Consider the following 23,739-nt stretch of genomic DNA (forward strand, 5'->3'; position numbering starts at 1 on the left):
GCAGTAAATCTCACAAACTTTTAAAATAGGTTGTAATTGAAAACTTTAAATTCCAGGTGACTGGTGTAACGCTCGGAGAAGGCAATGGCACCCCACTCCAGTACTCTTGCCTAGAAAATCCCATGGACGGAGGAGCCTGGCAGGCTGCAGTCCAAGGGGTCGCTGAGAGTCGGACACGACCAAGTGACTTCCTACTTTCACTTTCCACTTTCCTGCATTGGAGAAGGAAGTGGCAACCCACTCCAGTGATCTTGCCTGGAGAATCCCAGGGACGGGGAAACCTGGTAGGCTGCCGTCTATGGGGTCGCACAGAGTCGGACACGACTGCAGCGACTTAGCAGCAGCAGCAGCAGCAGGTGTGATGCTAATAAAGGGAAACCTCACTAAAATTGAGTCAGGAGACCAGAAGGGGGAGCTCTCATGGATTACCACTCAAGTTCAAATACAGGAAGACTTGTCAATCATAGACCTAAACAGAAGAATCATCAATAGGAAAGAACAATCAGTTGTAGGCCCGGACAGAAAAAGATGTACCTTGTATCTCCTGCAATATATCAGCAACTCGGCCAATGAGAAACTGTCACCACCCTGATCTTTCACTTTTCCCCAGTGTCCTTTGGTTCAAAACAAGTCCTCTCAGCTTCTTTCTCTTTCTCTCTCAAAGAACGTTCCTTCTTCTCCTTTGTGTGCAATTTGCCTATGCTTTTGCCATAGTTTGCTTGTCCTGCTTTGTGATTCCCCTGCTATTTCTGAATCAACCCACTTTGTTGGGGAGAAAAACCCTAAAATTTTTATTCTAAAGGTCAACCCTGGCATTATTTTATTGGAATGGGCTGCCCTAGAGAAATGTGTATGTCCTTGAAAAGTCATAAGAGAATGTTCGTATCGTACCATTTCAGAATATCCTCAACTGGATAAGTATACTGAGATATATTCTTCCAAGGAACACACACAGAGACAAAGAACTACCTGAAAACTATGGTTAAATCTCATAGACGTTACGCTGAGTGAAAGAAGTCAGGCCCATACCCCTCCTTCCCAAACAAACAAACCCAGTTCTTCGGAGGGGTGTGTGTGTATGTGATTACTCTGAGCTCTTTCATGGACGTCATGAGGAAGCCTTTTGTGGTCTGGTGATTTATCATACCTTAGATCTTTGGTAATGCTTCACTAGTTATTCAGGTTGGTGTGCACCGGTAATCGTTTTGGAAGCGTATACGCTTTGAACTTTACACATGTTATTCCTCATTTTGTCAAACATCTAAAACCACTTGGTTATGGCTAATGTGATGTTGATACTTATTCTTTTCTTTTGGCCTGGGCTGGGAGGCAAAGTAAACTCGAAATACTTATTGGGCTATTTTGGCTGTCCTCAGACTTTTGGCTTTCCTTCACTATCAGATAGCTGATTACTTATTTATATGTTGCTCACAATCATTATCTTAAGTTGACCTTCAACTGTTAATACTGTGTCAAAGAGAAAATGTGGTGTTATTTTAAGAATAATTAATTACAATAATTATATTTAAGAATCTGCCGACCGATGCAGGGACACAGGTTTCATCTCTTGTGAGGGAATGTTCCATGTGTTGTGTGCCACACCTACGGAGCCCGCTGGCCTAGAGCCTGTGCCCGGTAGCAAGAGACGTTACCGCAAAGAGAAGCCCCTGATTGCCACAACTAGAGAGATGCCTATGCGCAGCAGCGAGACCCAGCAGTCAAAACTAAAATAAATAAATAATTATGGAAGAAAAAAATACTTATAAGCCAAGGAAAAGGGTGGTATGTGAAGTTGAGAAATCCTGATGAGGAAAGTAGTTCCACTAGGCTTAGCTATCTCAGACGTGTCAAAGGGAGGACTCTGGCAGGTATGACACACGGAAATTTGCCACAGTCATTTCACTACTAAACATTCAAGAAGTTTTGGAGCATCCACACGTAGCCAAGAATATTTACCTGATTAGTCATCTTCACCAGATCAACCAGTCCAGACTAGCTGTTTGATGGCTTTCAGCTTATCTATTTATCAAGGGTTCTTAGGAGACCCGGGTTCGATTCCTGGGTGGGGAAGATCCCCTGGAGAAGGAAATGGCAACCCTCTCCAGTATTCTTGCCTGGAGAATCCCATGGACAGAGGAGCCTGGCAGGCTACAGTCCATGGGGCCACAAGAGTCAGACACGACTTAGTGACTAAACCACCCCCTTAGCCTTCCTTAATCGATAGAAATTGATAAGAGGACAGACTAGAAACTCAGGTAAGGCTTTATTGGGATCCCTGCTGCAGCAAAACAAGTAACAGGTTCCCTTGTTTGCCCTGGGTGGGGGGCAGGGGGAGGGATGGTGTGCTGGTTCCTTCCACGGGGTGGGTGGAGGGGTCAGGCTACAGGACTGGCTCAGGGGGTTTGCCTGTGTGTTTCCTGGTGTCGTGTGCAGGGGGAATGTGCAGTACCCTGCTTTTGCTCCGGGCACCCTGTTTTTGGCACCAGTTCTTCGGAGATGACAGTTGGGATTTTGGTCTTTTTGTATCTTGTTGTCCACAATTTCCACCAAAGGCATACATGCAGTTATTTTTTGTCCCCTATTGTTTCTTTGTATTTTGTTGCTGGGGAAGACATTTGGATCTCAAGGACACAGCAGTGAGTGGTGGCCTGAAGCAAGATCTTTGTTGCCTGTCCAAGAATTGGACCAGGGTAGCCTGTGTGAAAACCAGGAATCCTAGCCACCAGTCCATCAAGAGCTAGGGCTAGAAGCAAAGTTGGCCTGACTAGCGCCTTCATTGAAAACTGAATTTCTTAAAGCGACAAAAGCTGAAAAGACAGGTACAAAGTGCATTATTAGAGCCACAGCACAAGTTGGAGGGCACACGGATACACAATTTATTTAAGACAGAAGCAAGGCAGAGAGACACACTCAGAGAGAAAGGGTGTGTGTGTCCTCCTTAACGAGAAGGAGTGTATCAGAGAGGTGATTCAGATCACTTATATAGGACATTTCTTCCGGGCGCAGAGGCCTAGGGCGAGGTTAACACCACCTATTAAGGGGTGGCTCCGTCTACCTCCTTTTTGACCCAGGAAAAAGCTTTGTAGGCATGGATAGTCTGCAAAGATCTCCTTGACCTCAAAAATACGAAATACGTGGTCTCTTTATTTCTATCCAAGCGGGACTCAGCTCTTCCTTGCTCCTCCTGATATCCTTATCTTAAAGAAGCTTTAGAGGTACATGGGATATTTAGTTGCAGCATGAAAACTCTTAGTTGTCCCAGGTGGGATCTAGTTCCTTGACCAGGGATCCAGCTCCGGCCCCAGGCACTGGGAAGTGTGGAATCTTAGCCAGTGGACCACTAGGGAAGCCCCTGTCCTTAGTCTGGAGTATCTGTCCACAGGAGACAGATTCCAGCTGCTCAGCGTGGGGCGCATGGAATTTCTGCCTCAGTTTGTCCAGGTGCAAACATTGCAGCAAAGGGTCCCAGGTCCCAGCCTGTCTCAGTAAGACAGAGGATACAGACAGGTGTTAAAATCTGTTCAGAGTCAAAACCACACCTGAAGCTGGAAATAAAATGAATGAAATTTCTGGTGAATGACCCAATTTTCACGAATGGAACTGAGTTCACGGCCAGTCGTGACGCCTAATGCGTTTTACTAGACATACACACAACACTACATCACAAAGACAACTGGATTTGAAAGAAACCGGTTTCCCCTGGACTGCTAAATGTTCTGTTCTCCCCGCTGAACGCCGTTATTTGAAAAAAGGTGTACAGGCTTCAGCCGACCGCCAGACCGGGGCTGGGCAGGACAAAAGTTAAGGCAGGCAGCCGAGCGCGCCGGGTCCCAAACACGTAGCGGGTGGGAGAACAGGAGCGGGAGGCGGACGTCGCTTCCCCCAGAGGGCGCCCGCCGGCCGGTTGGCCGGGCCGGACGGCGTGGGAGGAGGGAGGCGGGGCCTAGGGCGGGGCGTGGGCTGGAGGGCTTCCCGTGACGTCACGGACGAGGCGTGTCGTATGTAGATACCCGAGCGCAGGGGCTGCTGGGCCGTCAGCTGGTGCTGAAACACGATACGGTCTCCCGTGGCGTGGGAGAGAACTGAGGAGTTTCTGCTTGAAAGTGCGTGGGTGCGCTGTGTGGAAGGTCCAAGAAGGGTCGGGGATGCGGGGAGGAAAGTGAGCGTGTGTGTACAGTGCAGGGCGTCTGAGGTTGCGGTGGGGCGGCAGGCGGGCAACTCATACTTACCTGGCAGGGGAGATACCATGATCACGAAGGTGGTTTTCCCAGGGCGAGGCTTATCCATTGCACTCCGGATGTGCTGACCCCTGCGATTTCCCCAAATGTGGGAAACTCGACTGCATAATTTGTGGTAGTGGGGGACTGCGTTCGCGCTTTCCCCTGGTTATTCTCTGTGCAAGAGTAGGCTCGAGAAGCGCCTCTGATCACCCGGCGACGTTCCTCTGTGTGTTGGTTGGGTCGTTTTGTGAAGTCTGCGTGTGATAGAGGAAACCAGAAGCATATAAGAGCGCTTTAAAGGCATAGTCGGTTTTCGAGCTCGAGTCGCGGTACGACCCGCGCGTTTGCGGCTGGAGGGACTGGTTCAGGAACAGGCATTTGTTTTTCGGTTTTGGGGGCATTGGAAACCTGCCTAGGACTACGCGTGGAGGCGGATTTCGTGGCAGGTTCGGCCGTTGAACGCTCTTTTCGGCCTCTTCTTGAAAAGTTTGTGCGTGAGGGAGGGCTTCTTCTGGGCGCAGGATCCAAGCAGTAGAAGCCCTTACCTGAGCCCAACACACGAAGTCGGTTGAGGTATCAGGAGGCGCCCCGTGACGAACTTCTCGTCGGCCTGTCTTGTGCGAGTCTGCCACTAGCCATTTTCCCAGCAGTGTCCTGCTTTCAGAGGCTTCATTTCTTGCGTGGTCAGCTGCCTTGCTTATTTATACATGCCTCAGTCATTGCTGGAGATACTGCTTAGATACTCTCCCACCCACCCCTTCTCACCCCAAGGGGTCTCTTCCCATTTCTGGATCCAGTTCTCTCATCACCCCCGCCTTTTCTCTCTAGGCCTTCTCCTGTTAAAAGCCGTACCTCTGTTTCATCCTCGAGTGTGCACCTGACATGCTTCAGTAGTCTGGCAAACTAGGAAACCTCCTTAACATCCCTTCTTGAATGGCAGTAGAATTCGTACTTTTTTTTTTTTTTTTTCCTTTTGGTCAAAAGTAGTTTTCCTTTTCTTTCTATCTGAAAACATTGAACTACAATTTAGAAGAAAACCCCACGCCGAGTTGTCGGCAGTTTGCTGGGCTATTTGCCAGCCCCTTTCTCAGGATGTGTTGTTCCCACTTCTGATTCACAAAGTCCTGCTGGCAAATAGAAACCACTGGGCCAAACAGAAAAGGCAGGACCATGGCGGGAAGGACTGTCCTCCCCCTCGTGGCTGCCTCGGGGACGGCACTCGTAGATCCGCTCAGCCCCCAAAAGCCTCTGAGATCGGAGGAGGTGCTGGGAGTGGGGTGATGCTTAAGGGTAGGTCCAAAGAAAACTAACCAAAAAGCACACAGGATGCAGATCGAGGATGAGATTTCCTTGCTCACATATGAGCCATCTTCAGCATTACTGACTGGGGCATAGACATGGATTACTGTGATACTGAATGGTTTGCCTTGGAAACGAACAGAGATCATTCTGTTGTTTTTGAGATTGCATCCAAGTGCTGCATTTTGGACTCTTTTATTGACTATGATGGCTACTCCATTTCTTCTAAGGGATTCTTGCCCACAGTAGTAAGATATAATGCTCATCCGAGTTAAATTCACCCACTCCAGTCCATTTTAGTTTGCTGATTCCTAAAATGTTGATGTTCACTCTTGCCATCTCCTGTTTGACCGCTTCCAATTTGCCTTGATTCATGGACCTAACGTTCCAGGTTCCTATGCAGTATTGCTCTTCACAGCATTGGACTTTACTTCCAACAGTAGTGACATCCACAACTGGGTGGTGTTTTTGCTTTGGGACTCAACCCCAGCCAAAACCCACGGTACCTGGTCAGGTTCTTGATGTCTCCACAGAAAGAACTGAGTGAGAGACGAAGTGATAGGTAAGAAGTAGATTTATTCAGATTCAAGAGAAGCAAGCACACTCCACAGACAGAGTGTGGGCCATTGCAGAGGAAGAGTGCGGTCGCCAAGTGTGGCATGGTTAGTTTTCATAAGCTGGGTAGTTTTGTATGTGAATGAGTGGGAGGATTATCCCAACTGTTTTTGGGAAGGGGTGGGGATTTCCAGGATTTGGGCCACCGCCCACTCCTTGGTCTTTTAACATTGCCTTGGAACTGTCACGGCACCTCTGGGTGTGTCATTTCACTTGCCGATTGAGGACCAAGGTCTAGTCTTGTCTGCCATCTTGGTCCCATTTGATTCTAAAACCGGTTTATGTTGTGTCCTTGGGCTATGTCATTATTTCGAAAGTTGTGCCCTGCCCCTTTCCCTCCTGTTACAGAGGGGTCAGGCTTTCAAGGTGACTTAGGTGGTTTGCCTATGAGTTTGATGGTGGTGTGTGCAGGGGGAATGTGCAGTATTCTGCTTTTGCTCTCAGCTTTTGAACTGTGGTGTTGGAGATGACTCTTTAGAGTCCCTTGGACAGCAAGGAGATCCAACCAGTCTACCCTAAACAAAATCAGTCCTGAATATTCTTTGGAAGGACTGATGCTGAAGCGGAAGCTCCAATACTTTGGCCACCTGATGCGAAGAACTGACTCATTTGAAAAGCCCCGGATGCTGGGAATGGTTGAAGGCGGGTGGAGAAGGGGGCGACAGAGGATGATATGGTTGGATGGCATCACGGACTCAATGGACATGAGTCTGAGTAAGCTCCGGGAGTTGGTGATGGACAGGGAAGCCTGGCGTGCTGCAGTCCATGGGGTCGCAAAGAGTTGGACACGACTGAGCGACTGAACTGAACGGAACTGATCCTCTTTTTGCCACCAGCTCTTCATAGATGACACTTGAATCTTCGGTCTTTTTGTCTCTTGTCCATAATTTTCTCCAACTGCATACATGCAGTTGTTTTTAGTCCCTATTGTTTCTTTCTATTTTGTTTCTGGAGGAGACATTTTGATCTCGAGGACACAAGCAGTGAGTGGTGGCTTGAAGCAGTGAGTGGTCGCTTGAAGCAAGATCTTTGTTCCCTGACCAGGAATTGAACCAGGGTAGCCTGAGTGACTTCACTTTCACTTTTCACTTTCATGCATTGGAGAAGGAAATGGCAACCCACTCCAGTGTTCTTGCCTGGAGAATCCCGGGGACGGGGGAGCCTGGTGGGCTGCCGTCTATGGGGTCGCACAGGGTCCGACACGACTGAAGCGACTTAGCAGCAGCAGCAGCAGCAGCAGCAGCCTGTGTGAAAACCAGGAATCCTAGCCACCCTTCCATCAGGAGCTAGGGCTAGAAGCACGGTTGGCCTGGCTCTTGCCTCTACTGAAAAATGAATTTCTCAAAGAGGCAAAAGCTGTAAAAGTAGGTACAAAGTTTATTATTAGAGCCACAACACAAGTCAGGGAGCACATAGATACACAGCTTATTTAAGACAGAAGTAAGGCAGAGATGCACACTTGGAAAGGGTGTGGGTGTCCTCCTTAACGAGGAGCAGTGCATCAGAGAGGTAATTCAAATCACTTATATAGAGCATTTCTTCCATTTTGGCCAATTATCTCATCTTTTTTTCCCCACACCTGACCTCTCCTGGGGCCCTTCCTGACATGCATGTGAAATTTTTTGCTAAGAAGGACTGTAGCACAGAGGGCTCCTGGGAGGTTGACACCAACAATCACCGGGTGGCTCCTCCCCTCCTTTTTAACCTGGGAGGAATTTTTCTGAGCATGTGTAGTCTGTGAAGGTCTCCTGGACCTCAAGAATGCAAAATAGGTGGCCTCTATCTTCTATCCAATAAGGACTCAGCTCCTCCTTACTCCTCCTAATATCCTTATCTTGGAGCATCTTATCTTTATACAAAATATTTATTTATTAGGCATGAAGGATCTTTAGTTGCAGCACGTAAACTGTTAGTTGTCCCTTGTGGGATCTAGTTCCTTGACCAGAGATTGAACCGGAGTACGGAGTTCATCACTGGATCACTAGGGAAGTCCCTGCTCTTAGCCCGGAGTTAACCGTCTGCAGGGGATAGATTGCAGCTGCTCACCCTGGGACCCATCAAATTCCTGCCTCGGTCTGTCCAGGTGCAAACACTGCAGCAAAGGGTCCCAGGTCCCAGCCTGTCTCAGTAAGACAGAGGATACAGACAGGTGTTAAAATCTGTTCAGAGTCAAAACCACCCCTGAAACTGGAAATAAAATGAATGAAATTTCTGATGAATGACCCAATTTTCACGAATGGAACTGAGTTCACGGCCAGTCGTGACGCCTAATGCGTTTTACTAGACATACACACAATACTACATCACAAAGACAACTGGATTTGAAAGGAACCGGTTTCCCCTGGACTGCTAAATGTTCTGTTCTCCCCGCTGAACGCCGTTATTTGAAAAAAAGATGCACAGGTTTCAGCCGACCGCCAGACCGGGGCTGGGCAGGACAAAAGTTAAGGCAGGCAGCCGAGCGCGCCGGGTCCCAAACACGTAGCGGGTGGGAGAACAGGAGCGGGAGGCGGACGTCGCTTCCCCCAGAGGGCGCCCGCCGGCCGGTTGGCCGGGCCGGACGGCGTGGGAGGAGGGAGGCGGGGCCTAGGGCGGGGCGTGGGCTGGAGGGCTTCCCGTGACGTCACGGACGAGGCGTGTCGTATGTAGATACCCGAGCGCAGGGGCTGCTGGGCCGTCAGCTGGTGCTGAAACACGATACGGTCTCCCGTGGCGTGGGAGAGAACTGAGGAGTTTCTGCTTGAAAGTGCGTGGGTGCGCTGTGTGGAAGGTCCAAGAAGGGTCGGGGATGCGGGGAGGAAAGTGAGCGTGTGTGTACAGTGCAGGGCGTCTGAGGTTGCGGTGGGGCGGCAGGCGGGCAACTCATACTTACCTGGCAGGGGAGATACCATGATCACGAAGGTGGTTTTCCCAGGGCGAGGCTTATCCATTGCACTCCGGATGTGCTGACCCCTGCGATTTCCCCAAATGTGGGAAACTCGACTGCATAATTTGTGGTAGTGGGGGACTGCGTTCGCGCTTTTCCCTGTGCTCTTTGGTTGCTGAAAGTCAGACTATGGCTTTTTAAGTGTTAATAAGTGATCTTTAGCCCTTTTTATGGTGCTGTACGCTAATAACCCCATTGGTGTGACTTAACTGTTATTTACGTTTATGAGGTTAAGTAGGGTTCATATGTTATTCTTTTTCGGTGAGTGTTCCAAAGGACTGTTTTTTTTTTTGCAGGGCTAGTTGGTTAGAGTGGTTTGTTTTTTTTCCCTTGTGGACTATCGGACAGTCCTCTGAAGTGCCCCACTGCAATGACCTGGCCCCTTCGACATTCAGCTTCGTTTTTCACGTAATTCCTTCAGGATTCCTGAAAAACCGCAGCTCTATCTCGCCGGACTATAGATTAAATCTTACGGAGTGGTCTGATCTCCCCCAGATTGGAACTGGAAGGACGCTAGGTTCTAAGTAGTCCTCCGTCACCCTAACGTTACTGAAATTCACGGCTTTGAATCGGTGATGGTATATGAAACTGTATAATTTCCTGTTCTCACATTTTCTTATGCTTTCAAATGTCACCCTGCTTATTTAACTTATACGCAGAATACATCATGGGAAACGCTGGGCTGGAAGAAGCACAAGCTGGAATCAAGATTGCCGGGAGAAATATCAATAACCTCCGATATGCCGATGACACCACCCTTGTGGCAGAAAGTGAGGAGGAACTAAAGAGCCTCTTGATGAAAGTGAAAGAGCAGAGTGAACAAGTTGGTTTAAAGCTCAACATTCAAAAAACGAAGACCATGGGCAACTGGTCCCATCACTTCATGGGAAATAGGTGGGGAAACAGTGGAAACAATGTCAGACTTTATTTTGGGGGGCTCCAAAATCACTGCAGATGGTGATTGCAGCCATGAAATTAAAAGATGCTTACTCCTTTTAGGAAAGTTATGACCAACCTAGATAGCATATTCAAAAGCAGACACATTACTTTGCCAACAAAGGTCCGTCTGACAGTCAAGGCTATGGTTTTTCCAGTGGTCATGTATGGGTGTGAGGGTTGGACTGTGAAGAAAGCTGAGCGCCGAAGAATGGATGCTTTTGAACTGTGATGTTGGAGAAGACTCTGGCGAGTCCCTTGGACTGCAAGGAGATCCTACCACTCCATCCTAAAGGAGATCGGTCCTGGGTGTTCATTGGAAGGACTGATGCTAAAGCTGAAACTCCAATACTTTGGCCACCTCATGCGAAGAGTCGACTCATTGGAAAAGACCCTGATGCTGGGAGGGATTGGGGGCAGGAGGAGAAGGGGACGACAGAGGATGAGATGGCTGGATGGCATCACCGACTCGATGGACGTGAGTTTGAGTGAACTCCGGGAGTTGGTGATGGACAGGGAGGCCTGGCGTGCTGCGATTCATGGGGTCGCAAAGAGTCGGACACGACTGAGCGACTGAACTGAGCTGAGCATTAGGGTTTTTCCCCCAATAAACCAGTTCTACGCATCAGGTGGCCAAACTATTGAAGCTTCAGCATCAGTTCTTGCAACAAATGTTCAGGACTGATTTCCTTTAGGATTGATTGGTTTGATCTCTTGTAATCGGGACAGTGGTGATTTTTTTTTTTTTTTTTTTAGTGCAGTTTTTTTTTTTTTTTTTTGGCTACGGGTGTTACTGATGATTGTCGTGCCTAAGGCTGCGAGCGACTTTGCGCACGTACTCACTTGGTAATATGATGTTGCTGTGGTTTAGTCGCTAAGTCATTCCCGACTCTACGTTATTGCCAGGAGATAAGTACTTCTTCATACACATCCTCTGAACTTTAGCACCATTCTTGCTTGCATTTTGACTGCACTTTCCGTGTCACCTTAGAGTTTACACAGTTTGAGTTTTTAAAACGTGTATCCTAGAGGCACCCTGGTATATTCTTAATAACAGAGACTTGCAATAGATTAGATTCAACAGTTTTTGCTGGGTACCTGAGCCCACGCTTGCGAGGTCCTAATGGAGAACTGAAGCCCACAAAAAAGAGCTAGATAGAAACTGCCTCAGTCTCTTGTTGCTTTTAAACTCCCAACCCTAAAAATAGAAGTGTCCTTCTATAGCTATTTGTCAAAGAACAAAACAGTTACCTGGCCCAAGAGCTGTGAAACAGTAAGAGGACATCTGATAGGAAGTATACATTGCTGCGAGTCTGTTTGTATCAGCAGATAAAGTACCTTTGTGAGGGGTAACAGTGCTGGTGACCTCCGGAGCTCTTCCCAGGGTCCAAACGAATATGACAACCACTTCTATTTCTCCTTTCCAAATCTCAGCTAGTATCTACAACTCTGCTTTAAAGTCTGCTAAATCCAACATCTGAGACATCTTGGGGTTGTCTTTTTTTTTTTTTTTTTCTTTTTAAAACTATGTGTTGAATAAGTAGCATTTTTCTGTTTCTTGGCATGTTTCACTTTTGTTCACAGGACTCTTTGAATGATACATTATAGACATTCTGGATTCTGGTATCTTCTCCAAAATGTATCAACTTTTGTTCTACTAAGCAATTTGATTACTGGCCAACCACTTTGAACTTGTGTAGGGCTGGATTTACGGATTGTGTTGGTAGATCTGTGGAACGTCCCAAGCCCTCCTTGGTGTGGCTCAACCTCCAAACCCTGCTAACCTTGTCAGGTCTTAGTTTTACACTTTTGGAGGGAGGATCAAGAGTAGGCCTTACACTAGGGTATGGTCTTTCTTCCTAAAACAGTCTTTCTGGAGTATCAACTGAATGCTCAGGGTGATACAGAGTTAACAGGGCCTGAATTCCAGTGTTGCCAGCAGAGACTTCTAAAATCTCTGTTCTGGTTTTCATCCCAATAGCACCTGTTGTCCCATAAGCCTTGCATAAGCACTCCACCCATGAGCAGCCAGCCTAGCACTCAGCAAATGACTGGCAGGAGACCCAATGTAGACTTTTGAAAACTAGCCTGTAAACTGTTCTCTCCTCTCTCCTTCTCTACAGATTCTGGTTGTTTCAGTTGCCCTCTGATCTCTGCCTTAGCTTTGTGTGAGCACCATGCTCTGCTTGCTGTACCACCATCAGGTCATTCCCACAACTCTCTCTCAGGCACTCACAGTCTTGCACTGTCTCTGTCCAGTGTGTATAACCAGGTGCTTCACACATTTTGCCCATTTTTATGGTTGTTTAAGGCAAGGAGCACAAGCTGGAATCAAGATTGCCGGGAGAAATATCAATAACCTCCGATATGCCGATGACACCACCCTTATGGCAGAAAGTGAAGACTACGGAGCCTCTTGATGAAAGTGAAAGAGCAGAGTGAACAAGTTGGCTTGAAGCTCAACATTCAGAAAACGAAGACCATGGGCATCTGGTCCCATCACTTCATGGGAAATAGGTGGGGAAACAGTGGAAACAATGTCAGACTTTATTTTGGGGGGCTCCAAAATCACTGCAGATGGTGATTGCAGCCATGAAATTAAAAGACGCTTACTCCTTTAGGAAAGTTATGACCAACCTAGATAGCGTATTCAAAAGCAGACACGTTACTTTGCCAACAAAGGTCCGTCTGACAGTCAAGGCTATGGTTTTTCCAGTGGTCATGTATGGATGTGAGGGTTGGACTGTGAAGAAAGCTGAGCGCCGAAGATTTGATGCTTTTGAACTGTGGTGTTGGAAAAGACTCTGGCGAGTCCCTTGGACTGCAAGGAGATCCTACCACTCCATCCTGAAGATCCTAAAGAAGATCAGTCCTGGGTGTTCATTGGAAGGACTGATGCTAAAGCTGAAACTCCAATACTTTGGCCACCTGATGGGAAGAGCTGACTCATCTGAAAAGACCCTGATGCTGGGAAAGATTGACGGCAGGAGGAGGAGGGGACAACAGAGGATGAGATGATTGGATGGCATCACCAACTCAATGGACATGAATTTGGGTAAACTCTGAGAGTTGGTGCTGGACAGGGAAGCCTGGCGTGCTGCGGCTGCGGTTCATGGGGTCTCAAAGAGTCAGACACGACTGAGCGACTGAACGGAACTGAACTGCAGGCAAGAAGTCTAATGGATTGACGTTATTATACTATGGCTGTAGGTGGAAGTCCTGGATTATTTTCAGTGACTTTAAAATTAAGGTTTAGGCAGGAGCATTATGATGTCTAAATAAGCTGAACATTGTTTTCCATATTTACAAATGACCTGGCTGAAGAATTTTTTTTTTTTTAACTTTATTAACAAGTGCTACTAGGACTGATCTGGGCCTGCTGAATTCAGTTTCAGCATGGTGACCTCACAGTACCACAAGGAGACATGGCTCAGTATCCTGTTCTTTGGCTATGTTCCAATGCTTCAACTACATGCTACTCCAAAACATGCCAATTTGGCCTAAGAATTATTTTGAGCTAAAGGCATTTGGAAAACAGCAAGTACATTCTTATCACCAGAGACAGGAAGTCAAGGCCCAGAGAAATCCACACAAACAGATTTTGTTAACTCATATCTTCCTTTAGTCTTCCCATATATTTTACTTTTTCATCATCACCTGTCTGTTCAACCTAGTATATAAATGCTTGGGTCTATGGCAACCCACTCCAGTGTTCTTGCCTGGAGAATCCCAGGGACAGGGGAGCCTGGTGGGCTTCCGTCTATGGGGTCGCACAGAGTCGGACATGACTGAAGCGACTTAGCAGCAGCAGCAGCAGCCAGTTCTTTGGGTTTTCACTTTCCTATTGGAGTTCCCATGGACATATGACAATCAATATGTTTTCCTCCTGTTAGTCTGTCTTATGTCAATCTAATTCTCAGGCCTAGCTGGAGACCCCAAGAGGCTTAGGGTGAGGTTTGCCTCTCCTGCAAACTCTCCTAGGACCACAAAAGAAAGGATTAGCAAAAAGCTATCTAAAAGGGACAAGAGGGCCCTTGGTGTAGGCTTGGTAGACCTAATAGGAAATGTTTGAATTCCCAGAATCAGATGGGTGGAAGGGTGTCTGCCTTAAGCCAAAGGTTGCTAGGGGAGGCCCAGAGAGAGAAGCTGTCATATAACTGGGGACCAGTGACTAAATTTCTCCTTTGAATCTGTTTCTTTCCTCCCCTTTCCTATTCTTCCTCCCAGTTCTGCCCTTCTTTCTTCTGAGTCTTCCTTTCCATTTCTTCCCCGCCTGTAAATAGGCTGCACCCAGGGCCTGGGGCTTGGTCCCACCAATGCCTCTATGTGTTTGGGTTTTTAATCTTTCTTCTACCAAAAACCTCCCCTGGTGATCTGCTGAAACCTGCACAGCCTTCTTAGATCAATGAATTTTAATGCACAGAATCAAATACAATTGTCTCTGGGGCTTCCACAGCATCACAGAAAGAATGAGCAGGAAGGCTGAGCTTACACAATCAACCTCCCCATGCTTAGACCCAAGATAACCCTAGAGTTGGGGTGGTGCAAAATAAGAGATCATGGGATCTGCCAGCCTCAGAGGAATTAAAACTACTGTACATCACTATTTTTACTATCCAAACTGAGAAAAAGTAGTGGTTCCTGGAACAGAGTTCCAATGAGAAGGACCACAAGCTCCCTTACAGCCCTGAAACTGCGGCTACTAATCCAAAGAAAACCAAATAAAATGCACTGGATGCTGGGCTACGCTCAAGACTAAAATTAGAAGTTTTGCACGCTACAAACTGAGCTAGCAGGATGACGAAGAGCCATGAGCTTTCCTCCCTACCAGCTTGGGATCAGTGGCCCAAATGTAAAACGGCTTAGCGAAGACCTAAGGCAAACTCTGAGAGCTGCTAATGAGGAACTAGGTTTGTAATAAGTGTAATGGATTCCCTCCTCCCCAGTAAGTCCCGGACCAGGCCTACTACCGTGCTGCTTCTGAGCTCAAGCAGAAACCCAGCTAGTGGGTGGAAACTACTGCCCAGAGGTGGGGTCGGGTTTAGGGGGCAACTTCACCCTCACCCGGTCTTGTAGAAAGGCCTCTCCCTGCTCATTTCCGCCCAGGTGGAACCTCAGACATCCAAGACGGAATGATCTTTTCCAATTCATCCCAAGAATGAGATTTACCAGATCCACCTTCTTAGTCCTGTTATTGGAATTTTCTGACACTCCACGACAATTCTGAGTACTTTTCTCCAAGGTCACAAGTGAGTGTTCACGCAGCACCAAATGCACTTTCTGTGTCTCAGCACACCCCCACCGCCGCATCTTCCATCTCTTCTGTGGGGGCTGTTGGGGAAATAAATCCAGACTCAAAGGAACACACATATTGATAAATAGAGTATTAGCTAATTTTATTACTGAGGAAAAAAAGTCAGAGCTCCTGCTTGTAGGTAGCCCACACAAGACTACAAAACTATTGTGGACTTCCAACTCTATTAATGTGGGATTAAAGCTGCAGTTGTCATCATCCTACCTTTAGTAAACAATCAGCATTACTCCAGGAATGATACTAGGCCTTCTCTGACAGTGCATCTACTAGACAGTACGCCGGGTTAGTAACATTTAATATTCCTCGGCAAGGAAGGCGGAGAGGCAGCGCGCCGCCGACTCCCTGCCGCAGAGGGCTGGGGCGGAGTCGGAGTCGCCCTGGGGGGCGTTTTCAACAGTCCTGTGGTGAGCCGGGGGTGTGCTCCCTCTACCGCGCGGGACCGCGGGCCCCTAGCCACCCGCTTAGAGGTTTGGACTCTTCGGCGTGGTGGTCTTTAGCCAAGCATTTCAGAGAGGAACATGTCATTCCAATTCGAGAGCATACAACAGTAAACAATCGTGGTCAGCGCGGTGGCGGACAGAAAGGAGGCAGGGAAAGAGTAATCAAAGTGATCTAACGAAAATAGGCATTTTCCGTTTTCTTTTGGCCTTTTCCCTCAGTGGCCAGAGCACCAGCACGCGCGCTCTCCGTCCCTCCCCGGGCTGCCTCCACTCCCACTCGCTGTCTCCTCTTCTTCAGCTTTCCCTGGTCGACCCTCCCTTCCCCTTAGGATGGACGACCCCAGACTGCGGCTGAATCGCAGTCCACGGTGGGGAGCTCGCTTCGGTCCCAGTGCGCACATGTCCAAAGTCGGGACCTTTGCCTTGTTTTTAATCAGCTCCGGGAACAAAAGCGCCTCCGGCTTGGAGAAACCTTTCCCGCCTTCCGTTTCCAGAGTTCCTCGTAGGTCCAAAAGCTTAAAGCACACACTGGAATTCTTCGTTGCCCTAGGACCTTGGGGGTAGTATGCATCCTTCACCCAGCATTTATGATGCGGTGGACATGAGTTTGAGTAGGCTCCGGGAGTTGGTGATGGACAGGGAAGCCTGGCGTGCTGCAGTCCATGGGGTCGCAAAGAGTTGGACATGACTGAGCAACTGAACTGAACTGAACTACTAGGTGCGAGGCCCTGCCCTGGAGGACCCGCTGCATCGCGAGCAATTCCGAGATGCCTGCGGGTCGGAGTCCACAGCTGGAGGCACAGGGCGTGGGCAACGCAGTGGGGGCACAGCCGGTTCGTGTCCTTGGCACGGAGTGGTAACGTGGACGCCCTCAGTCCGGGAGGCTGCGGTAGTCACCTGGCGCAGGGCGGGCATTGAGATGGGGAGGAGCCGGTGGGAAGGCTGTGGATCTGGCTTTCGGCCGTCAGAACCCCTTAGCTGACTCTCAGAAGTTCTATCGATGTCCAAACGTGACCAGCGACACCAACTCCGGGCTTCAGGGTCTCGCGCACACCTCCGGTTTCCGAAGTATGGGAATATGAAGGTAGTCCCGGAGAGAGGCTGCAAAGCAATTTCTGGGATCAGGACACAAATTAAGAGCACCAAGTCCTCGTGTCTCTGTGGCGCAATCGGTTAGCGCGTTCGGCTGTTAACCGAAAGGTTGGTGGTTCGAGCCCACCCAGGGACGTACCCTTTTACTTGCTCAAAGTCCTTTCTTGCAACTTCAGGTTATCTCAAAGTTCTGGAGGCTGCAAAGTCCAAGATCAGAGTCCGGGACAGATATAGTTCTTGGTGAGGGTCTTCCCAGAGGCTTGCAGAAGGCTTGTACACTGAGAAAGGAAACTGCTGCCCCTTCTGTTTTTATAAGAACACTAATCCCAGCATTAGTGAGGGCCACACCCTCAGAAACTCATCTAAACCTAACTACCTGCCAACGGCTCCATCTTCTAATACTGTTACACTGGGGAGTTAGTGATTCAACATATGAACTTGGGACGTTCAGTGCAGAATAGGTGGTAACATAGACATTCCTCAAGTGTCTAAAATGCCTTCATAGTGACTTAATTGCACAGACTTAATAGTCACATGAGTGGGAGAGAAGTTGTCCTGTGTAGTTCTTTTATTTTTTCTTCCTGGAGAGATTGTGTGTGTGTGTTTATACACAGAAAATCAAGGAATTATAGAAAGGTACATATATTGAGAAAATTCTCACCTCCACTACTCATTCCCAAAGGCCAAATACCAACCTGGTGGTTATCAATAAACAAATTTATTTTAAATAAAATTTAAAAAATTTATTTTTAATAAAGTCAACAGCATGACTTTATAATTTTTATAACAAAATAGTCACCTACTTTATAAATATATAAAAAACCTTGGGCAAACCAGGCTATATTCACCTGCTGTAACTCAAACTTGACTATAGGATGCTGAAGCCACAAGGCCAGCCATGACTGGCCAATTTCTATGACTTCTTAAAGCATTGGGATCTAGAAATCCCACAGAATTTTCTTTTGCTTCTTTCTCCCCTTGTTTGCTTGTCTGATTTGAGCTAGAAGCTCACGGATAATTAATTTAACAAACAAAAATGAAAAGAAAAAAATCTAAAACCTCTACATTTTGAAATTTCATTTGCATTACCAGTATTTTTGTGGAAAAGAGAATCTAGCTATGGCATGAAAAGCAGCCAGTTAAAAGTATACATACATACATATCTCCAGTCCAGATATCATACAGGTCTAAAAACAACAAATAAATATTCTCAAATAAATGAAAGAATTCAGGAAATTAAAAAACCTTCTTTGAAAAACCTATTTGATACAAAATGCAGCTAATGAGATGCTTTCACAATTAAAAATCTCAGGACTAGAACTGTACAACACAAAGCATGAACCCAGTGGAAACCATTAACATTAATAATAATGAATCAATATTGGTTCATCAATTGTAACAAATGTACCACACCAGTTCAGGAAGTTAATAACAGGGGAAGCAGTGTGGGTGGAGGAGAGAGAGCACATGGGACTATTTATTTTTAATCTCAAGAACAGAAAGACCGTATTTGCTGGGTATTATGCATTTGTTCCTCCAGATATATTCTCATCATTAACCACCCTATTATACACCCCAGAAAGAGTCTTCTTGAACTGTGCAGAAAGACTCTGCCCACTGCTTCTTGTTGGCTACAGCCAATGGGATGTACTGACTGGGAATGGGGAGGGTGGGAGGAATACGAAGTCAGGATAATTGTTTCCTGCAGGTTGGCAGTAGTTGTGTTCTTTGCCACTCCCCAGGACAGTTACTGTTCAGTGGCACTATACTATAGTTACAGCCTTACCTACAACTATTGCTTTCCCAGGTTCTAGAAACAGCTCTCTCCCCTTGGCCAATCAGGCCTAGTAACTGCTCTTCACTATAGCTAGCCCTAAGATGTTGCACCATCTGTTTAGTGACTGCATCCCCTTCTTAGAGCCCAAGAATACTGAGTTGGTAGGTCCCAGGAAACCCTTACTCCTCAGCAGGTCTGGGTTTCAGAGGGCCTCAGGGAATATGCCACAAAGTTATCTGAGAGCTCATTGCATCTGTTTAGCTCATTAGCAGAAGTACAATTACAACTTTCTTCCTTCAGAAAATACCCCTAATAAAACTTCTACTGTCTTGCAGGGAAATTTTTTTTCTAAGAATGACATAAAACTCAAAATCCCTAGGGAAAGAAAAAAACCCCAATACCTTTACCTACATAAAAGGTTTAAGAATTTGTTTAGCTAAAAAAGGGCTTCTCTGATAGCTCAGTAGGTAAAGAATCTGCCTGCAATGCAGGAGATCCCAATTCGATTCCTGGGACAGGAAGATCCCCTGGAGAAGGGAAAGGATACCAACTTCAGTATTCTGGCCTGAAGAATTCCATGGACTGAGTTGAACAGATCTGAGCCACTTTCACATGTACATATGTAGCTTAAAAAAAAAAGGTAAATGAAGCACTCAACATCTGGCAAAGCCAAGGCCTGGGTGATTCAGCTTGTAAAGATATAAGTCACTTTTATTATTACTGTCATTATTTTTTTTATTTTTGACTATGCTTGGTCTTTGTTGCTGCACAGGCTTTTCTCTAGTTGAGGTGCACGGCCTTCTCATTGCAATGACAAGCCACTTTTAGATTCAAACGATTTATTACTTACATATACAACAAAAGGAAGAGTAGTTGAAGGTATAGACTTCACGACTCCTCATCTCCAACATCCAAAAAGATGTCACTGAAACAAAAGGGGTCAGTGACTGTAATGCAAGTTGTGGGATACTCTGTTATTGAGGAGTTAATTCTAGACTGCAGCTAAGAGTTTTACAGTCTGCAGCTGTCCTCAGAGAAGGAGTGGGGAGGTAAGCAGAATGCCTTAAGTGTGATTAGAAGCTGCAAGGCAATGAAAAACTGTCCCAGGGTAGACAGGGAGGGGAATGGAAACTGTCTCCTGGCTGCTCTTCACAGGCCTCCCATCCTCTCCTGTTTGGGGACAATCACAAGGTGCTTTGCCTTGTGGTAAGTTTCACAATAGTTGCACTTCAAGTCTTCGCTTGTGTGGCCTGTGCAAATACATAGAATGTCACTTGGGTGCCACAGCAGAACTGTTCCTCTACAATATTCAAAAGACAACAAATTGGTAAAATACTTGAATCATTACAACATATGAAAAGCTTTTTTATTTAGTATTTATGTTTAGCAAGCTTATATATGCACATAGTTTAGAAAGTCAAACACTTACAAACCTGGTAATGAAAACCGACAGTCCCCTGAACCTCTCTGCCATTTCTTGGTCCCTAGAAGTAACTACTTTAAATTCTTTTAATCAGTGATTGGCTATTAATCTGTTTCTATAAACAAATAATGTTAACTCTTGATTTTCTAGTTTTAGGCACTTTATCTCTCCTTTACATACTCCCACTACACTTAGCACTACACACACGTATACATTTTTCACTTTTCCATTTTCCCAATTGTGACAGTTAATTTTATGTGTCAGTCTGGCTAGGCCATGGTACCCAGATACTGGGGTCAAATATTAATCCAGATGTTCCTTTGAAGGTATTTTTTAGATGAAATTAACATTTAAGTCAGTAGACTCTGAGTAAAGCAGATTATCCTCCAAAATGTGAGTAGGCCTCATCTAAGCCACTGAAGGCCCTAAGAGAAAAAGACTTAGATCCCCAAAGGAAGGAAGAATTCTGCCTCTAGATTCTGTTTTCAGGTGAGAGTTACAACATCAATTCTTCCCTGGGTCCCCAGCCTGTTGGCCTACCCTGAAGAGTTTTAGATTTACCACCCTCCACAATAACATCTCTGTATACAAACTAAATTTCTATATACATACGTGGGTATCTTCTATTGGTTCTGTTTCTCTGGGAAACCCTAATATATCAATATGCTTGTGTCATAATTTTGAGAAATTAATGATTATCATTTTTACTATACAAACCATTAACAGAGAATTTAATGTGATCACTTTTTGAATATATTTTTCCCTTGGCAGTAACAATTATGTTACTTTTCCATTTGCTTAATTTTCCATGTATTTATTATTGAATTATAACCAATTTCTGTAAGGCTTCTCTCAAGAGCTTTCTCATTGTTTTCTGCTGCTGCTGCTGCTAAGTCTCTTCAGTCGTGTCTGACTCTGTGCGACCCCATAGACAGCAGCCCACCAGGCTCCCCCATCCCTGGGATTCTCCAGGCAAGAACACTGGAGTGGGTTGCCATTTCCTTTTCCAATGCATGGAAGTGAAAGGTGAAAGTGAAGTTGCTCAGTCATGTCCTACTCGTAGTGACCCCATGGACTGCAGCCCACCAGGCTCCTCCGTCCATGGGATTTTCCAGGCAAGAGTACTGGAGTGGGGTGCCATTGCATTCTTTTCTACAGCTATATTTAATTGTGTGGTTGTATTGCCATTTATTTAGTCACCCCCAAACTGATGGACCTTTGGAGAATTTCCAATTTTTTAGTTAATAAAAAGTGTTTCTTGAATAACTTTGTACACAATTTCACACTTGTATAGCTATATTGTAGGATAAACTTCTAAATGTGGATTGCTGAAGTAAAAAAAAGTTTGTGAAAATTTTTTATATTGCTCGAAAAGCACCCTGTAGAACTTGTACCAATTTACCCTCTTGTTAACAATGTTTATTCACTCTCCAACATATTAAACTTCAAAAAATTTACCATTTCCTATAGCTGAAAATTTATTTCAACTTAGTTTTAAATTGCACTACTTTTGTTAGTAGCAATGTTGAATGTTAAGTATCTTCTCATATGGGCAAGCCTTTTATATTTTCTATTCTTTATATGTTTGCTATTTTTATTGGGTTATTGGTTTATTTCTTGTTGGCTTATAGTTCTGTAAATATTAGGGAAATTAGTCTTTTGTACATGATGTGTGTTCTAAAAATGTAGATGTCCAGCATGGTATGATAAATTTGGTGCAGCCACAGGAAGGGAGGAGAACCAGAAGAGGTTATTATACTCACCGGTCCCAGAGTGGGGTCACCGCTGGCAAGCGCAGGGCCACACAGAAGCGCAATCAGTAGGGTGTTCAGTTGAACAAGTGGGGAGCAGTGAGAGCCAGGGCCTATGGGCTGCAGCCTTCACTGGGGTCCTGAGTGGGATCTAAGGAAAGCAACCCAAGATGGAGAAAGAGAGGAAGGAAAGAGGAGGAGGGAGCAGCAGGGAGACAGAGAAGTGGACAGAGGAGGGGAAAGTTAGAGTCCTGGTTGGGTTGCTTTTCAAGGGTTTCAGTTGTTTTTGTATGTGCAGTCACAAGGAGCTGTGAGAAGGATGTCGATAAACTGAAGCATTAACTCAAAATGGAGGGTTTTTAACACGATATGAGTTGCAAATACTTCCCCAAATTGTTATTTGTTTTTCAACTTTTTTTATGGAAAGTCCATTCATTTATATAGTGAAATTCATCAATATTTTCTCTCAGGACTGAGTTTGTGTCATAGAACAGCCTTTTCCACACACACACCAAGAAAAAATAATTTTCATGTTTCTACAAGAATTTTATGTTCCTTTTCATTTTTATTTTAAATCTTTGATCAATTTGGAATTTACTTTTATGTAAAGGATGTCACTGGGCTTCCTTGGTGTGGCTTAGTGGTAAAGACTCTGCCTGTGATGCAGGAGATGCGGTTTCCATCCCTGGGTCAGAAAGATCCCCTAGAGGGGGCCACGGCAACCCACTCCAGTATTCTTGCCTGGAGAGTTCCATGGGCAGAGGAGCCTGGCAGGCTACAGTCCATGCGGTCTCAAAGAGTCTGACAAGACTAAGCGACTGAACACACAAAGGGTATGATATTCATTGACCATTATTTTTTTTCTCAGACAGCTACCTAGTTATTAAAAAAATGTTCATTAGAATTATTGATTTGAGTCCCTCTTTCTACTATATTACATTTTTTATGTATTTTGGTCTATTTTTGGACTTTATGCTGTCCTATTGATTGCTGTTTCATTCATACAAGATATTTTATCACTTTAATCATTATAATTTATGGCATTTTAATATTTCATAGGGTTAGTCCATCCTCATTCCTCTTTCTAAAAAAGAATTTCCCTGACAGTTACTGCTTGTTATTTTTCCATTTAAACTTTAGGATTATGTTATCTGGTTTGAATTTAAAAAAAATTTCTTGACATTTTAATGAAAACTGTTAAATTCAGACATCAGGTTAAGGAGAGGTGTTCTTTCTGATGTTGAGTATCCTACCCAAGAACATGGTACATCTTGGTTGATAGGAAAGGAAGTTGCTCTAATACAGCTGTTCCTGAACTTGAGCATTTATCCAAATCACCTGGTGAGTCTGTCTGTTGGGCCCACCTCAAGAGTTTCTGAATCTGCAGGTCTGAGGTAGGGCTTGAGGATTTGCATTTCTCAAAAGTTTCCAGATGATTTTGGTGGTGCTTGTCTTGACACAACACCTTGAGAATTGGCTACTGTATTGATGATTTTGGAGATGGTTCCATATATAATGGAGTCTAAATATTTACAAACTTTAAAAAAAGTAGGACTGGCCAATGATCCTTCTGAAGAAGTGGGAAGATCTGTATGACCAATTAAGAGGGAATCTCTGCATTGTGATGAAGAAGCCTAATGACTGGTGCCAAACTCGGCTTCCACTCACCTTGAAAACACGGACTTTACTCACACCACCCATCACAACACTGAATGGGAGATTTAACAGGGACATTGTAAACAATTTCGAGCCTTCCGGGTAGAGCAAAGTTCGATCCATAGTTAACTCAAAATGACCGATCAATAGCCAATTCAAAAAGCTTGCGTGCAGCGTTCCAGAGAGACAGGATGTATTCATCCAACAACAGCACTGCAATCTGCCCATCTGCCCTGCTCCAGGCCTTCATCCTTGCTCCTCCCGATCCTTTCCCCCTTTCTTAGCTCTTC

At 45.7% G+C, this 23,739-nt stretch overlaps 1 long non-coding RNA gene and 3 other non-coding genes across 4 annotated transcripts; all 4 read left to right on the forward strand.

The window, feature by feature from the left end:
• The first annotated feature begins 4,221 nt into the window (after positions 1–4,221).
• On the forward strand, positions 4,222–4,385 carry LOC139182414 (U1 spliceosomal RNA). Its single transcript, XR_011566077.1, has one exon. It is a non-coding gene; the product is annotated as a U1 spliceosomal RNA (small nuclear RNA).
• Positions 4,386–8,757: 4,372 nt separating this feature from the next.
• On the forward strand, positions 8,758–9,505 carry LOC139182138 (uncharacterized). The gene is made up of 2 exons (XR_011565700.1): positions 8,758–8,880; positions 9,357–9,505. It is a non-coding gene; the product is annotated as an uncharacterized lncRNA (long non-coding RNA).
• On the forward strand, positions 8,999–9,162 carry LOC139182416 (U1 spliceosomal RNA). Its single transcript, XR_011566079.1, has one exon. It is a non-coding gene; the product is annotated as a U1 spliceosomal RNA (small nuclear RNA).
• Positions 9,506–16,904: 7,399 nt separating the features above from the next.
• TRNAN-GUU (transfer RNA asparagine (anticodon GUU)) lies at positions 16,905–16,978 on the forward strand. Its single transcript has one exon. It is a non-coding gene; the product is annotated as a tRNA-Asn (tRNA).
• Positions 16,979–23,739: the final 6,761 nt, after the last annotated feature.

Source organism: Bos indicus, chromosome 3, assembly GCF_029378745.1.
Source record: "Bos indicus isolate NIAB-ARS_2022 breed Sahiwal x Tharparkar chromosome 3, NIAB-ARS_B.indTharparkar_mat_pri_1.0, whole genome shotgun sequence".
Taxonomy (NCBI): domain Eukaryota; kingdom Metazoa; phylum Chordata; class Mammalia; order Artiodactyla; family Bovidae; genus Bos; species Bos indicus.